Raw genomic sequence first — 13,544 nt, forward strand, 5'->3', positions numbered from 1 at the left:
GGGTTTGACTGCTTCAACACAAAGTCGGGCTTGAGGTCCTGAGGCGTGAATTGTAAAAGAGTGACGATGGGAGTTATCCCAATACAGCGAAAGCTGAGGTCCAGTGTTTCGTTTTCCACAGCTATCAGTGTGGGAGTTTTTAAAGGCTTGTGAGAAACGGGGAGGTTGGGCCRCAAGTCATTCAATTTCACAAATATCTTTCTGGGCAGGTAATTGCCACGTTACCTGACCAGTTTATATTGTAAAATCTGTGATCCTTGAAGTGTTTTTTTCTTTCTTTTTAATTATTAATTTTTTTTCATCTCAATATACTTGTGGTTTTGAGACAACTCTGGCTTTCAGTTAAACAGCTTTTTAGAGGTGCACAGGAARAGCATATGAACCTTCTATTGTAAAAGATGTAATTTTTTTTGTGTAGGTTGCATGATTTCTGAAGATACACATGTTATTGCAACATAATTAATTTTATTGAAACTAGAACTCTAGTAGTAGCTTCCCCAGCATCAGATCTTAGAGAACCGAGTATTCTCCATATCAAAATTATTTTAGAACTGAAACTGTGCATTACATTTCAACCTTTTTGTCTCATTCGGTGATCTTTTTTCCTCACATTACAGCACAGCTTCCAGAATATTGCTTTTTTCTCTTAAACTGTGTATCTGTTGACTAGCCAGCATTGAGTAGGGATGTCTTTGCAGTGTGATAAAATGTTTCTGTACTGTATGCTATTTAAAATGCAGGGTTTCAGCCTGAGGAGCACATGCCTGCAGGTGGGGAAGAACAGAAAGGTTGTTGGGGCAGCGAGACTGGATGGATAARGGGTTTGGGATTGTTTTGTTACGGTTTGTTTGGGTTTTTTTCTCCCGCCTTGTGTTGGGCTGTGAGGCACTGTGCACCACAACCTGCATGAGAGGTTTTTCACGCATAGAAGAGCTGCACTCATTAGAGCCCGGCATCACTCTGAGCTCCTGGTCCCCCGGGTTTCTGCAGGRCCAGGAGCCAGCACCACAAGGGCAAAACTCGGCATTTTGCCTCTGTGAAAGGCACCAGTTCTTACATTTCTAACATAGCTACTCTGGAAGCCTTTCACGGCGGCAGGATGGTTCTGCTGGCCTTTTTCAGTCTTGAGCCCTGTTCTCAGTAATGTCTTGTTTGAGAAAAGAAAGATACAAACGGCAAAACCCCTGAGGAGGGCACACAGTGAAACCTCCACAAAACTGCTTGAAGTGTACGCCATCTTAGAAAAAGACAWAGGTTTGGGGATTTTTACCCACCCCCAGACAATTCTGATATTAATTCATTGTGTCTGTGGTTGTTGTAAACCATTGAGACTTCACAGAAGCAGGTGAAATGTTAAGACAACAGAAATAAAAAAAAGGCGGGTGGAGGATAAATTAAAGGATAGGTTAGAAACTAYGTAAAGCACCCTGTGTCTGCGTTAACTTGTTTATTGTACTAGTTAATCTTCCATCTACCTCTCAGCTTTCCCTTGTGTTTTCTTACTTGGCCTTTTAGATTTTTTGTTTGAGTTTTTTGTTCTTGCTTTTTTGTTTGTTTGGGGTTTTGGTTTTTGGGTTTTTTTTTTTTTTTTTTTTTTTTTTTTTTGTTTTTTTACTTTCGACTTTATTTACATGAAAAACTTCCCTCCTGAGCTATTGGGTTTAAATGTTCAAGGGGATAGGAAAGGGTAAGTTAGAAGTGATAGATAAAAACCTTCTATCTCTGGTTCCTATGATAATTTGCAGTTTTTCGTAACAGAGATGATAATTTGCAGNTTTTTTTTTTTTCTTCTTTTTTCTCTTATTTTTTTTCCCTCCTGACTGTATGGGTTGAATGTTGTACTGGGAGAGGAAAGGGTAAGTTAGAAGTGATAGATAAAAACCTTCTRTCTCTGGTTCCTATGATAATTTGCAGTTTTTCGTAACAGAGATGATAATTTGCAGGTTTTCGTAACAGAGATTATGTCTGCTGAGGAGCTTCTTTCATCATGAGGCTGTGGTGCTGCAAGAAAAGCTAGAATATTTGTTTTCCCAGAGACCTAAATGAAAATTGTCAGAGGGCTGGAACACTTAGCCTGTGAAGAAAGTCTGAGAGAGTTGGGCTTGTTCAGCCTGGAAAAGAGAAGACTCCAGAGAGACCTTGTTGCAGCCCCTCAGTGTATAGATGGGACTTAGGAGAAGGATAGAGGCATTTTGCCAGGTCCTGTAATGTCAGGAAAAGAGAAAATGGTTTTTGACTGAAAGAGCATAGATTTAGATTGGACATAAAGAACACATTTTTGATGATGAGGGTGGAGAGGCACTAGCATAGGTTGCACAGAGAAGTTATGGATGCCCCATCCCTGGAAATCTTCGAGCTCAGGTTGGATGGSACTGTGAGCAGTGTGATCGAGTGACAGATATCCCTGCTCATGACAGTGGGGTTGGACTTGGTTGATCATTAAAGGTTCTTTTGAATCCAAACCATTTTCTGATTCTCTGCATTKGGGCCTGCATCAGCTCCTGATAATTTGGCTAAGTGAGATAAATGTTCTAAGGAAGAACCTTTCATCATCAGGAAATGCAGCCTACCTTTGCTCCCATTCATTATATGGAAAACTTGAAGCAATCTGAGTCCTTTCTTGTGCAAGTGTTCGAGGCTCTTAGAATAAAGGAAAGGTAGGAGCAATCATATTCTTGTGGGTCAAAGTGGGGAAAAGCTGCAGGACAAATTTTTTTCTAGGTGATAGAAGCTGCATGGGTGATGTCTGCTCAATGCTCCTCCTGTGTATGACACTGTTAGGGTTTCTCTTTTGGGAAGCACGATTGGACTTGTGCAACAGCCCCATTCAGATGGTGCCTGAGAGAGGGGCCAAGTGTATGCTGAAATATCTSTATTACTTGCTCTGCAGAGTTGAGGGGAGGTAGAAAGAGGTCTCCAGGTTTGTGACCCAGTGGCTGCAGTGAGGTTGTGCYGCTTCATTTTGCAGAATGAGACCAAGCTGGGCACGCAACTCAGCACAAGGTGATGGGACAATTTTGTGTCTCCCCCACATGATTTGTTTCCCCTGACACCACCCCTGTGTGCTGCCTTGCTTCCCCCCACAGCTGGGGAGTCGGGCTGGCTCACAGAGCCCTGTGGTAGAGGCACTGCTGGATGGCACAGGCACACGCACAGCAGCCACCTCTGATTGCCTCATTTGGTTCTGCAAAAGATACGGGAACTTAAATGATGAAATGAAGAAGAGGTGATGCTTGAATTTCTCTACACCTGGTTTGTGAGAGCTCTGAAAGTTTCAAGAATACCCCAATTCTGTAGGTGTTTTCATGCAACACTCATAAATTCTGTGTCAACCTCATTTCATTAGCAGTGAATTCCTGTGTCTCCCAGGAGCAGGTGTGTGCTCATATGAGTGACTTAGGCTTCAGCGTGTGCATTTCCCCAGACATTACGAAATGAGAAATACTGGCCTGTCCAGACACTACCTTCCCTGGAGGGATCTTTGCAGCCCCTGCTCCTTTTCTGTAACACTCTTAAGAAAAATCTTTTTGCTTTTTTATTTTGGTCTTAYTGGTCTTAAGTTGTGCTTTGTCACTGTGTTTGAAACCCTATGGTGGGAACTGTTAGTTTAGCAACAAATCASAACTTAATTTATATTCTCTTAATAGCCAAATTCAATAATTTGGAATTCCCCAGACTATTAGTCTCCCTTCTTAATCCCATGCCATGCAAATACTTTAGAACATGAGTTTARGCTACACTGATCTGTAAAAAGAAAAATGTACAAATGTCATGGGAATATTAGTTTCTGTCTTATTCTCCACAGCTGCAAGTTAATGTATTTGTTATTGTAATTATGCTAAACATGATGAAGCATATGGATTTTCAGAATAACCTGAATGAATACATTGCATTTCAGAGTGCATTAAAATTGGGAGCTTAARAARTATTACCTRACTTTTAATTATGTCTTGAGTGAATGTTCTCCTCCACTATAACCAGGTAAGCAGTGTCTCACCTTTCAGAGGTTTTAAAGGCATGAATATAGATATTCCCAGTTTGGTTCTTTAACCAAGATTTTTTTTTTTTTTCTGCAGACATTTATATTACTTGGGTCTTTAATATGTTATGTCCTGGGTAGATGTTCAGTACAGCGGGAATGTCTGTACTCTTCRTACTGTTAATGCTGCTTCTCCAATTCAGGCAGCCTTCAGCACCTCATTGATTCAACACAGCAGAGGCTTTTGGGGAAGGGCAATACTGAACAGATTGGTGAAGGACATTGTTTTAAAAAAAGACATTTGGTTCAGGACTCTTCCTGTGCAGGATTAAAAAGCAAAGACACTGTTGTACTCCAAGTCCAGGGACCAGTGRATGAAAAGCTGGACATGACCTAGCAATGTGCGCTTGCAGCCCCAAAAGCCAACTGCACCCAGGGCTGCATCAAAAGCAGCATGTACTGCAGGGCAAGGGTCATGATTCTGCCCCTCAGCTATGCTTTCCTGGGACCCCACCATTCTGTGATTCTGTGAAAACAGCACAGTTCAGTGAATTTCTGACTTGGAACYTGAATGGTAATGGTTACCTTTTGAAAAGCTGGCTGAAATGAGACAAACATATGCAAAAGGGAAATAAGAACAGTGTAGAAGCATTTGCCTCTCAAAATGTTATTAAAGTATATCAAGTGAGTAATGCTGAAGATACTGATTGGGAGAGAGAAGGAAAGATGATGACCAAGATTTGAGATAAAAAGCTCAAACCAGTAGTTCCTCYGGAGGGATGAAGGAAACATCACTGGAAAGTTTAGAGACAAGCAAATTCTGTTGCTTTTCCCATRTACAATGGGGAGATACTCAGTGAATCTATATTGGATGAGGTTATTGGGATAACCTGAACATAGAACTCTTTGTGCTATGTGTTCCACACCCCTAAGTAGTTGGCTGTCTAGTAACAAGGTGGTTTGTGTACCAAACAAGTTACAGCGATGGCCTAAGGTCTGGGTTTTGTTGGCTTAGTTTGGGTTTTTTCCTTGGGTTTGTTTTTTTTTTTCTCCTTTGTTTTGTTTTTTTTTTAAGTCCGTCTAGCTATGTAATACATTTTCTAACCATGTCCCTCCCTCCATAGCTCAGTGCCATGTGTGTGTTGGTACTTTCTTAAAGTTGTAACCAATCTCAAATTCTGTTTTAAACTAATGTTTTGAAAGTATTCCTTTCAGAGCAAACTGGTTAGCAGGTGACTTTGCTTCCTTTCCTGCATGGTGCAGGAAATCTTACTYAGTGCTTTTACTTGAGAATACCTGGAGTATTTTGTTCCCTCTTGCCTTTCTCTTTGGTGAGTGTGACACCRGTACGAATTCGCCATGCAGAAAGCACATACCAGCTCAGAGCTGTGACTGGTGCTGAGGGAAAATACACAGTTACAGCCTTCCAACCCAAATTAGCCCTCACCCTTCTGCCTGTGAGTTTTTTAAGCTTATGTCTCTCAGTCYATAATTTTCAATAAAATTTCAATTTTTTTCGTTAGGCTTTAGATGACATGTGAATTGCAGCTACAGTGGTCTTAAATTMCAGTACACTGGGAATCAGCCAGAAGATTTTACCTCAGAAAGGAATAACAAACTCCTTGCCTTGGGAGGCTGTCTTCAAGATGAGGAGTTTGTTTTGGTGTCTTGTTTAAGAAACCAGGTCTATCCTTGCCTACATGAAAGCTGTCTGAGCTACTGGAAAAATCCTGTTTAAGTCAAAAATTGAGTTGAATGCTCTTGTGCTAAAAAACTCMGGACAGCTAAATTAGAAAAAAACAAACAGTGAAAAAAAACCATCCCAGATGCATCAGACTTGGAGATTAGTAGGAGGAAGTTCAGAAATCTGACTGACAGCTCTGACTTCCCTGTGTGCAACTGTTCTTGTCAGTCTGCCTGATTGTAGGTATGGTTTGGTACTTTGCACCTCTTCTTAAATTACCTTTTGTTCCTGTTTCTGCAGATTTTTGAATCAAGTGATACTKCTTGTGAGATGTTAGGAGGTGTTATCACTCATTCTTGGGTTGGGCGTTTTTGTTGCTTTTGGGGTTTCTTTTTACTCTCTGTGAAAGCTTAGTGCAAGTATCAGCTTTGTCATTTTGACAGTGGGAGATGTGCCTTAATTTTTCCAAGAGATTTGCTGATGGATATGTGTCTCTCCTATTCTAACCTCATGAATAAATCTCTTCCTGAGTTAGGAATAGTGTTGAACTCTCCAAGACCTTGAAAACAAAAAATTCACAGTACTACTTGTCTTCGTTCACTCATCAAACTATTCCAGAAAGAACTTTTAAAAAGAACTAATCTGAATTGTTGTAACTAAGTGGGTGACAAAATGGGAAGGTGTGTTGTTGCTGTGACTGGTTACAGATTGGAGAGAGCAAGTCACTTCTTGCCTGGTGCATAAGTTCTCACTGATTAATTCCTGTGGTATAACCATTGGAAATGTGTGACTGAGTRCTTAATTTCTTACATTTATGGGTAAAGTTAAATGAGGATCTTTGTSGCAAATAGATTAAAAAGCTTCAGGCATGGTTTGCAAAAGCACGTTTTAACTGATAAGCTTGATAAGTAAGATGGAAAATCTGATATTTGTATCTGTATTTTACCCATGTGCCATTGTACCAGAGTACTAACTTAAATATAAATAAAAGTGTTCTTATAAATGAGTAGAATCTCTGAAAGACCAAAATTCTTGTTTAGTGCTGAGTTAGAGCAGCTTGTAGATAAGTGTTAGTTGCAGTGCTTTGTGGTATGGGCTGTACTGTTTCTCATTACAAGTCCTCTTAGCCATTTTTTGCTTTGTTTTGATTTGGTCTGTGATTCTTGTCTGAAGGACTAAAAGYTACTTAAGTAAAGATTTAGGTTAAAGCAGCATGTAATTAAAGTTCTTCTGTGTTTCATCTCTGCTTTCTGTGTTAGTTTGCTTGTATGAGTGTAATGGTGTATTATATATTCTCAGCTTTGGCAAAATGGACCACTGGTCCCAAGGAGGATGCCTGAACAACCCTGGATGAGTTATAACARTATACATATTTATTTGTAAAAATTCTGTCTAAGTTCGAGTCCTACATGCTCCGTGATGAGCATGTAGCAAAGCTGAGGTACCTGCCTTACAAGAACACATAAAATACCTTGTGTAGCCCCCTGAAGCACCACCATCGCAGCTGATAGTCATGCACAAAGAGGGAAATCACTGCTCCTTTTGTTGCAGCATTTCAGGGTTTGACTTGCCACTGTCTGAATTGTAGGCCCTAATCTCTGGAAATAGGGTTAGCAGGACACCTTCCAGAAAGGGAAGCTGGGCAAAAAGCCATCAGGGAGATATTGGAAGACCCAAGCCAGGGCAGCACCTCATCCCAGCTGGGCAGAAGGAAGCCAGTAGCACTGGGAGAGCTGTGGGCTGGAAAACACCATTGCCTTGTGTGCTACCAGTCGTGCTGAGAGCACACTCTAGCAGCAGGGGCTGAGGGGAGGCAAGGAATTAGTGTAATTACATGATCTTGAACCCAGAATCGGGATTGGGGTTTCTCAGACCTGCTGACATAAGTGGCATGTGCTTCCAGAGCAGGGTTCTCGTTGGAGGTAGGGTCTGCTGGTTTATTCTGGTGGCATTTCGGAGCCTCTGTTCTCGGCATAGTCTGCCTAAAATGAGATCTCACGCCATCCTGTAGCTGTGAGGTGAGAAGGAAAAACAACTCCTCCGCTGCAAATGTTTTATAGGTRATACTTTCTAGACTAAACGTTTGTCCTGTTGGTAGAAAGGGTTAAGCATTGAGGGCAACAGGTATGGGCAGACTTAGGTATGTGATATGTTCGACTGTTTTGCAAGGTGCTATAAATGTTGGCTCCGTGTAATCTGATACCAGGGTAGGACAGGCTAACCTAATGGAGGAAAATAGACAGCAATGTAAAAGAACTGGAAATTCAAGTCTAGCTGACTAATACCAGCCTGCTCCAGAGGCTTTTGACTGTTCATTTTGCTGACAGCTGACAGCAAATGAGAGGCAAACAACAGAAATATGGCCTAATCTGCTGTGTATTCATACAGATTTTTTAAAGGCACTGCAAAGGTAAGACACTTTRTATTTCTCATCCTTGCACTTGCCAGATGCAGCCTTGAGCATACACATCGCCAACAAAAGCAGACTACCAAACTGAGGCTTGAGGTCCGGGTCTCTGAGTTGGGAAAAGGGAGGTTTCAGGGGGTTCTGTGTGGATTAGTTTGTGCCCCTTTCTAGCTTGTGCACATCAGATTTCTGAAACTGCYCAAGTACTCATACATAGAAATACAAATCACACGGCATTTCTATGGCTGCGTTAGAGAGTACTTTTGAACTTACTTAAATATTTTGTTTGTTGCACTTGACAGTCCAGGTGGAAGAGTTTTAAAAAAATTAATTGCAAAAGGAAATCCATGGAATGCTAAAAATCTGTGTTGCAGAAGTTGTAGTAGGGTTTTTACTGAGCTGGGTCCTGTAGCAACTTTTACAGAATRCTGAAAAAGTTCTGTGGGAGTTTAACTCCCTGATCTAGAATTACTGACGCTTGGCTCGAAGAAGTTGCCTGGAATAAGAAACTTTTAACTTGAACTTGATCTCTGCTGGCCTCTTTTTTTTGTTTGTTTGTTTTTTGTTTTTTTTTTTTTTTTTTTTTCCATTTAACTTATATATATATGTAGTGTTCATTTATAGTGCAGCTGAAAAAAAGTTACTGTTTTTGGCTGTCCATTTTTCTTCATTAAATTTTTCCATTTAACTTATATATATATGTAGTGTTCATTTATAGTGCAGCTGAAAAAAAGTTACTGTTTTTGGCTGTCCATTTTTCTTCATTAAAAGTAACTTTTACCTGCAGGTCATTTAAAAATAATGACTGTGTTACTAATTTATGGTGACGGTAGTTTTTAGAAAACCATTGACAGTTTTATGTCAGTATTGGGTACAGACTGGCAACTGGTAATTTGTGAAGTTTGGCACCCTGCCAAAGCAATTATATTTTGTTTCTTTGATCTTCCTTCCTCCCACTGCCGCTACTTCATTCGCTGGTGTGTATGTGTTAATCAAAAGAGCAAAATCTTTCAGGGTCAAACAGTTCTTCCCCCCTCCACCCCTCTTTTACAAGTTTCCTCATATCCTGTTTTAGCTGTCTTGGAGCTCAGCCCTTCAACTCTTTCTGTATTCAGATCTTTCCCTTGGAAACCAGTGAGATTTGCTTKATCTGCAGCTCTATTGTTGTAGATGCTTATAGACTTGTGGTCTTAATGCTCCATGTAAGGTTCTGTTAAATGCCAGAAGCCTCTTAAAGGTGCCTTTTAAAACATTTCTTTTGTGTCACTGGACTAATTCATTTGGTTTGCAAAAACTTCTGAACCAGATTTGGTATTTTACTGATTTTTTGTTACCTTTTTTAAAACTGCTTTTTGAGGTTTTGTGCAGTGTAAAAAATAGTAAGACATATTTGATACTAATGTTATTTATTAATGCTGGTAATTTGGTTATCCTATTACAAGGCATAATCCTGTCTCTGCACATTTACTATGGGATAAAATAGCAAATACTAATTGTTGTAGGAGAGGAAGTAATGAGAGATCTTTTGTTTTCCTTTCTCTCCATAATTGGTATCACTTACCTCTTGATGAACTAGACTAAGTGGACACTTGCAGCGTCATATCAAACTTGTAGTCCATCTATTCTGGTTTTGCAGTGTTTAATGTATTACTGTTTTTCTGGTGGAAAATACATGAATCCAGAAGTGAGCAGTTAACAGGAAAAAATGACAGCAAAATCATACAGTTAGAGATGTGTGATTGCAATCTGCATTACTGGAGGTTTGTTGCGTATTGAGATAGCTCTTTTCCATTGTTTAAAAAGCAGTCCTTATGTAATGCGACCTGTTTGGTCTAATTACATTGAGTTGTTTTTAAAACATTTTACAATTTCCTAAGCTTTTGACTTCTGTCATGTTTGTAGCAAGGAGTTTGAGCAAGTACATCTAGGCTGATGCATTTTTAATTGCTTTCCTTTCATCCTTTCAAAACTAGCTGCTTCTTGACTTAATTGAATGTCTCCTTGTTCTCATTTTATCAGCTGGGAAATATGATCACCTGATTTTTTTTCCTTCCTTTACCAATAGTGGTGAATTAACTACAAAAGGCAGAATCAAGGGACAGACCAATTTAGTGATTGCCAAGAGTTTTGGACCAGCAAACCACACATCCCAGMCTCTGTATTTACTGGACATTAATATGCATGTGTACCATTATGCAGTAGCAAGAGGAGAAGCAGGTCTTTGATGTGAATGTTAAGTTTTTAGCTGGTCCTTGGGTCCATATTATATTGTTAAACAAGGCCATGCTTTCAGAAATATTCCCCATAACAAAACCTGATGATTGTTAGGATAAGAGGCCTTTAGATAGTCCTACAGAGAAGTTCTTAGAAAGACAGTCATGTTGTTGGTTGCCAGGGAGCTCAGTGTGATGGTGTGCTTGTGGTCAGCATTTTTCAGGTGGTGGAGGCCTGACTTGCACACATCCCTCTCTCCTTTTTGACAGTGCCTATGCACAAATGTTAGCTTTCCAAGACCAAGATGTCTGTGCTGCTCTGAGATGTTGGTGCTGCTCCTTGGCTGGTAGGCTGGCTGGTAGGACTGGTAGCTGGTATTTCCCTGGCTGGTAGGCTGACTGTGGAATTCTTGCAGGCTTGGCAAACTGTGTGACCTCCCCATGCACTACCTGGGGGACACTGTTCTTTTTAAAGGGGAGGGGGGGGGGCACATAATGTTTGTTTGGCTTTCAGTGGGTGAGGGGAAGAGCAAGCTAAATATTTTCCCAGCAGCACTAAGGTGTTGATGAACAGCAGTGGGTGGAGGTGACTAAACTAGAAGCAGAGGAGTACTTTTGTGTATCCCCTTGTTGTATGGAGATGTGGGAGATTGTAGGTTTTTTCCATCTTTGGTAGGCAAAACAGCTGCACCGACAGTTAAAAGTCAARTCAGTAGAAGGGCATACATTTCACACATAGGCTCTGGTGTGTATGTGATGCATGTGCACACGGGTGTAAAGCTTGTTCATGCAGCTGCAGCTGACGTGTGTGTGCATGTGTCCAAGCAGCTACAGAGAGTAGGGGCTGTGCAGTGAAGCAACGCTATGTGGCTTTTATCTAACTGTAGTTTAAGTAAGTGGCTTATCTGTGACCTGAGGCTTCAGTAACCCAAATTCAATCTGAAAAGTTTCAAAGATGTGTAGGTAGCCAGGTGGTGACGTAACCACTTCTGAAAATTTACCCCTGTACTCTCTTTTAGGYGTCTAATGTGCCAGAAGTTGGGCAGCTGCAAAATGGTGTTTGAATCCACTAAACACTTTTGATTGGGGACTGGGAATGGAAGGAGAGCTGGGGACTGACAGGAAAGGAGGAAAAGAGTTCCAGTCTCTCACACGGTTTTGGGAGGAGAGGTGGGATGGAGTTGCCATGTCCCATCGCCTTAACCTCTTCTTATACCATGCCACCAATCTGTGGARATGCAAAATTCAGTTATTTTCATGCCTGGAGGGTGGGAAAGCAGGAGAGGGATTTGGACACACTGTTCCCCCTGGAATGTCCTTGCTCTGTTGCTTTAGGTCAGCTAACTTTTCCTGTTGAGTTGGTCTGCTTTGCTAGAGCAAACTCTTTGCAGAAAAGTGACTAACCCTCAACTTTCTCCTGCCTGATCAAATTAGGRGGGCTTGCTCTTAGCACATGTTCARATACTTTATTTGGAGCTCAGGAGCTTCAGTAGTAAAGTTGTGGAGAGCCTGTCTTGCCTCGGTATCTTTTAGGGTGCTCTTTAGGCTTGGCCTGTTGGTGGAATGCTGATCTTCTGTGGCTGCAGCATAAATTAGTTACTTTCAGCGATGTGTATCTAYACACCTAACTTAATTTTGGGGCTACCTTGATACAGTGGGCATGCTGGCAGGAGAGGATACAGAGGGAAAAAAGCCACAACTATGYTGTAATTTWTTTTTTTTTGCTTTCCCAGAAATGCTTTGCCAGGTTGCTGTATTCGTGTACAGCAGCTGTGTTACAGAAATGTGCTGAATAAAAGGGACTTAAAAAAATGAGGGAACATATGAGGGAGTTTGGAAGAAAAGAGTGGAGGAGACTGTAAACAGTGCTGTAGCCATTGCTGGTAGTACTCTGGAAAGGAATCTTGCCTCAAATGAAATATTCAGGCTAAAAGAGATAGTTGTAAAAGGAAATATGAAAACGTGATTTTTTTTGTGATGGCAAAGAGCTTGTTGCCTGCATTTGTTTTTTGGTTTGTTTTTTTTTATTTTTTTCCTCTGGAGTAAATATCTGTTTTTATGTCGAGTGAATTAATTTCACTTCTTTTATATTGACTGAATTCTGTATCAATTTGGGGATTGTATGTTTGTTCATATTTAACAGATGAACCCTCTTACTTTCTCTCTTCCTTGCTGTATACGTACTGAGAGCCTATGGTGACACAGGCTGGTTTCTAGCCAGGCTGCAAAACAGGGATTTATTGATACTGATGATTTCTTTGTCCTTAATGAAAGCTCAGCAAAGGTCACTCTGTTGGCTTTTATTATGTCAGCTGCCCTTTGCAGAGTTTGCCCTAGGCAGCGTGGATGCTCTCAAAAGATTTGACTCTGTTTCTTGTGCTGTTTCTTTCCTTCCTCTGTTCTTCCCTCTCACCATGCTGGTTTTTTTAATCTCCTTTAGTTTGTGTGAGCAGTTGAAATACTGAGACTTCAGAAACTTTTTGTGCCAAGTGACATATATTAATTTGTTCTTCTTGTCATTTCATCAGCTGGAGATGTCTTGGGTGTAAGGACATGATTCAAAGCCCTTGTCCTGTGCAAATTTGTAATATTACTGAATAGGAAAAATTAATCTACAAAGAATGACACAAAATACTAAACTGTTTACATTTATGCTTAGTATGGACAGTGTGTAAAGATCATTGTGGCTCTGGGATTTCTGCATTAAGAGAACTGCGGTATCATTCAGCTTTGCCTTCCTTTTTAAGAAAACCTGACTCTACAATGATACTTGTACATTGTTTTAAAGGGATGTGACTCTGCAGAGGGTGAACTGACTCTGGGAAGAGCTATCCTTAACCTCCACTGKTAGAATGGAGTTAGAAATTTGAGTGAAATGGTGTGGTTACCATCCATGTGTTTGTCTGACCTCACCTGAGATGGTTTTCAGTCCTTCTATTCAACATTTCCAGGTGATGTCTTTAATCCTTCCTGTCCTATCATTAATTTTCCCCTTTTTCCTGTATCCAAGATGATGTTGAGAAGGGGGTTCAGCTTTGCATTTCTGTTAAGTCACAACTTCGATGTTTCTAGGCTAGAGCTAATGCTGCAGTCTGTCTTAGGAAATCARTGGGAAATTCCCATCTCAAGTGATTTGTCCCTGTGTTGACTGAGTGAATCTGTTTCATCAGTTACTCAGAGGTCAGACCTGTACTTGAATCTTAAAGCAGCTAAGCTGGTTCTTATTTTAAATGTATGAATGGTTTTATTAATTTCATGAGA

At 40.6% G+C, this 13,544-nt stretch overlaps 1 protein-coding gene across 5 annotated transcripts in view; it reads left to right on the forward strand.

Moving 5' to 3' along the window:
• ELF1 (E74 like ETS transcription factor 1) overlaps positions 1 to 13,544 on the forward strand; it is an 86,328-nt gene that overhangs the window by 32,098 nt on the left and 40,686 nt on the right. The window contains exon 1 of one of the 5 annotated variants that reach the window (XM_057366329.1): positions 7,977 to 8,073. The exons of the other annotated variants lie outside the window; for them this stretch is intronic. The gene's annotated coding sequence lies outside the window, so the exon portion shown is untranslated. Of the gene's footprint in view, positions 1 to 7,976; positions 8,074 to 13,544 lie in introns of those variants that run through there. 5 annotated transcript variants of the gene reach the window in all.

This window comes from Malurus melanocephalus, unplaced genomic scaffold (genome assembly GCF_030028575.1).
Source record: "Malurus melanocephalus ecotype Western Australia unplaced genomic scaffold, MMel_1.1 scaffold_63, whole genome shotgun sequence".
Taxonomy (NCBI): Eukaryota; Metazoa; Chordata; class Aves; order Passeriformes; family Maluridae; genus Malurus; species Malurus melanocephalus.